The 4,380-nt window shown below is 40.5% G+C and overlaps 1 pseudogene; it reads right to left on the bottom strand.

Moving 5' to 3' along the window:
- LOC102854615 overlaps positions 1-4,380 on the bottom strand; it is a 31,911-nt pseudogene that overhangs the window by 1,727 nt on the left and 25,804 nt on the right.

Below are 4,380 nucleotides of genomic sequence, written 5' to 3'. Positions count from 1 at the left end.
GAATGGGCCGCCTCTGGGATTGCAGTGCAGCTTCTTGCCACTAGGCCACCAGAGCTCCCCTATTTTATTAATTTTAATGAACATTTACAGAGATTTCGGATTTTCATTCATTCATTGTTGCACTTTTTTCTTTACCCCCCTGCCCCCAGTTCGTGCCTCTCTTTGAAAAGCAAAACATAAATTCTTCATTGGTATACAATCCCCCCACTCCTGACCCTGCCCCCCACCCCGCCCCAAATGCACTCCACTATGCAATCTTAATTCTGGATTCCTGTGGTAATCATAATATGCTATCATATGTCACTTTTAAACTGTTCTCTTCCTCATCTGTTTCAGTTCAGTATGCATAATCTATCCAGTTTTTCTAAGTCTTACCCCAACCCTGATGTCAGTCACTTTCTACAACAGTGGCACCATGCAGTATTTGTCCTTTTGTGACTGAGATATTTTACTCAGCATAATGTCCTCCAGGGTCACCCATTTTGAATAATTTTGCATGAGTTCCTTGTTTTTCAATGCAGCATAGTATTCTATTGTGTGAATATACCACAGCTTCTCTATCCATTTGTTTGTTGTTGTTTCTAACTCCTTGCTATTGTGAACAAAGCCGCAATAAACATGGGTATGCATATATCTGCTTGGATGTCGGTTATGGTCTCTTTGGGGTATATTCCCAGTAGTGGAATTGCTGGGTCAAATGGTATCTCTATTTGCAATGATATCTCTTTTTGAGAAAGCGCCACACCACTTTCCACAGTGGTTGCACCATTTTACACTCCCACCAACAGCATTCCAGTTTCTCCACAACCTCGCCAGCATTGCTGTTGCTTGCTGTTCTTTTAAATTTTGGTATTCTTACTGGGGTGAGATGATATCTCATAGTTGTTTTGACTTGCATCTCTCTTAGAGCTAGGGATTTTGAACATTCCTTCATGTGCTTGTTTGCCATCTGAATGTCTTCTTTGGTGAAGTGTCTGTTGATATTCTGTGCCCAGTTTTCAATTGGATTATTTACCTTTAATTTGCTGTGGTTCTCAAGTATTTAAAAAATTCTAGATATAAGTCCCTTATCTGATATGTCATTACCAAATACTTTTTCCCAGTCTGTGGCTTCCCTTTTTACCCTGTTGGAGAAGTTTTTGGATGTGCATAGGGATGTGATCCATAGAAGGTCCCATTCATCTATTTTATCTTCTCCTGGTTGTAGATTTTTCAGGCTACTTGGAAGACTGTTTATGTTGTGGATTAGGACTACTAGGGTTTGTCCAAGTTTTTCTTTAATGAAGCTTATAGTCCTTGGGTTTAGTCCTAGGTCCATGATCCACCTTAAGTTGGTTTTTGTATATGGAGTGAGGTGTGGATCTTACTTAAGTCTTCTGCAGATATTTTTCCAATTTTGCCAACAAAGACTTAAAAAGCCTTAAAAAGGCTGTCATTTCCCCACTTAATTGATTTCATCTCCTTGTCAACAATCAGTTGACCATAGGTAGATGGGCTGATTTCCGGGTTCTCAATTTTATTCCATTGATCTATGTGTCTGTCATTGCACCAGGACCACGCTGTCTTAACCACCACAGCAGTGTAGTAGGATTTGAAATAGGGGAGTGAGATGCCTCCTATCTTTTTTCTATTTTTAAGGAGTGTTTTGCATATTCGCGGCTTCTTTCTATTCCAAATGAAACTAGAGATTACCTTCTCCATCTCTTGAAGAATGGGATTGGTATTTGTATTGGGATTGCGTTGAATGTGTAAATTGCCTTTGGTAGTATTGCCATTAGGAATGCTTAGAATTTTTGAAAGGTATGTCAGGTTTAATTAAAAGTGTTGGTTTTAGTGCCTGGATTTCTGGGTTCAAGTCTAGAATTATCTCTTACTAGATGGCCCTAGGAGAGGATTTTGGCTGCTTGTTCTTTTTTAATTCTTCTATGCATTAGCTTTCTAACTTATAAATAAGTTTCCTGCTATGGACTTGAAATGAGTCACGACCAACCCCTCCCTGATCCTGATTTCCAAACTGTGGATCAGTAAGGAGGAGATGTCCACCTTTCTTCTGAGGAGTCCCATGTAGATTTGAACCTCTAGAGTGAGAAGTACAGCCTTTCAATTAGTAGTTCTATTCCTATTGATTCTGCCACCAAAGCTCCCTTTTAATCTCCAAATGGATAAAAATAATAGCTTACTTTTTAGGGTTGTGTGAAAATTGATGCAATTAAATTATGAAACAGGTGAGCTCTGGTGACCTAGTGGCAAGAAGCTCCACTGCAATCCCAGAGGTGTGTGGTTCAAATCCACCAGATGCTCTGCTGAAGAAGGAGGGACAATCTCCTCCTGTACCAGTCAGATACGATTTGATGGTACACACATTAAAAATAAAATAAAATAAATTATTAAACAGTGACTGAAACTTAGCCAGTATGTTAGATGAGAACTCTAGGGTATTAGTGGTAAGGAGTTACGCTGCCAATCCTAAGGCACTTGGTTCAAGTTCACCATCTGCATCTTAGGAGAAAGATGGTAAGTCTGGTCCCATGAGATTTACTATCTCTGAAAACCAGAAGGAGAGTCAGATATGTTTCAGTTCCAACTTGACAGTACATATCAGCAACATATATTAGCTACTTATTATCCTTGTTTAGGCAGAGATGTAATGTGATTTAAAATAGTATGGATGATGGGGAAACAATAGTGAGAAAGGTGGGAAGAAAGGAGGCTGAAGTCCTAGAATGTGATCATGATGTGTGCACATGTTTAAAGAACCTGAATTAGATAGGGAAATTGTCTGTTAGTTGAATCCAGGGACAGCGTGAGATCTAAAAGACAGATTAAATAGCAAAAAAAAAAATGTCATTTCTTTACTTTTTAAGGTACTAATGTTTGCTCTTTTGATTAATTCCTTTCTTTTCTGAAGACAAGCATAGGTAATATTGGAAATTTGACTTTGTTTACAATTTTCTAAACTGGCTTATCAGGTTTGGGTGTGAGGTCATTAAGCATGTGCTTCACGATTTGCACAATCCCTGACACTAGCAGGCCCTTGGGGATTTTTCGTGGTGCTTTGAGATTTTTTTAAAAAAAGAAACTTAGGAAACATTCCCATAGTACAAGAAACAGTAGATTTAATATTGATGAAGGGAGCTCTGCTGGCCTGGTGGCAATAATCTGTGCTGAAATCCCTCAGAGGCCACCAGCTGCTCTGTGGGAGAAGGATGGGAAGTTTCTTCCCCTGCAATTAACTGCCTCTGAACACCAGCTAGGGATGAGCTATGGGTCAGTTCTGACTCTACCTTACTCAACAACAACAACAACAATATTGATGATAAATTTTCTTTTTCAATTTTGCAATAGATCTCATTTAATAGATGTATTGAAAGTCTACTACTGAAACAAATAGAGCCAAACTGTAAGCCACAAACTCAGACCACAGTAACGTCTTCATAATCTTACTTTGTGGAGAACTTACTTATCTGGGGAAAAAACCCCTAGAATCTTAGTGACAGTGATTGATATAGGTGGTGGTCCATAGAATGTAATTAAAGATGGCCAATAAACATGGAAATATTTAAGAGCCTCAAAGTAAATTTAAAACAAAAATAAACTTTACACTTAATATCTCACACTAATTTTTATATTACAGGAAAGCCTATGAGGTAAATTTTGTTACAAAGATAGAGAGCAGATTATGACTTAATTTTTGTTTGTGTTGTAAAAGTAACACCGCATTTTAAGAAAAAAAATTATAATGAAAAACCCTAGTTCCAGAATTATTCTAATTTTATATACATTTTAAAAAAATATTTGGAGGCAAATTTAGATTCAAAAAGAGCTTCGGAAAGGTCTCAGATGCGTCAGGATTTGTCACGTCCTGGATGACACTGGGCAGCACCCGCCACACTCGGTGGATACAGAAACTGATGCCTGTGACGGTTCACCCTAACTGAAACGTGCAGGGCAGTGAACACTTAACATCCTGTTTTTATCTGGAGGATTTCAGGCCAAGGAAAGGTGGTTTGGTGACTAACTTCACACCATCCCGTATTTTTTTCTCTCTTAAAACGTCGCCCAGCCCCCCCCCCTTCACTTTCCTTCCTCGAATCTCTCACCACCATCACCCTCCCCCGGTGTCCCCATCTCAGGCCCCGTCACTGCAGCCCCGTGTCCCCCCACCGTGCTCCCCCCACAGTGACCCCGCACCCACAGCCGCGCTCACTTCGCCGCCGCACCAGGAAGTTGTCAAAGACCCCGTAGTTGTGTTTGCAGTAAGTCTCCACCTCGGCCCTTCTCAGCTCTAGAAGGTCTTTCTGGCTGTTCCAGTACTCGGCGTCGGGCCGCCCCAGCTCCGTCACCGCCCTGTACTCGCCCACGTCGCTGTCGAAGCGCGCG

The sequence above is a fragment of the Elephantulus edwardii genome, unplaced genomic scaffold (genome assembly GCF_000299155.1).
Source record: "Elephantulus edwardii isolate Elephantulus edwardi_28Jun2011 unplaced genomic scaffold, EleEdw1.0 scaffold00017, whole genome shotgun sequence".
Lineage (NCBI taxonomy): Eukaryota > Metazoa > Chordata > Mammalia > Macroscelidea > Macroscelididae > Elephantulus > Elephantulus edwardii.
The sequence above is the reverse complement of the archived record's forward strand: the minus strand, read 5'-3'. Positions and strand labels throughout refer to the sequence as shown.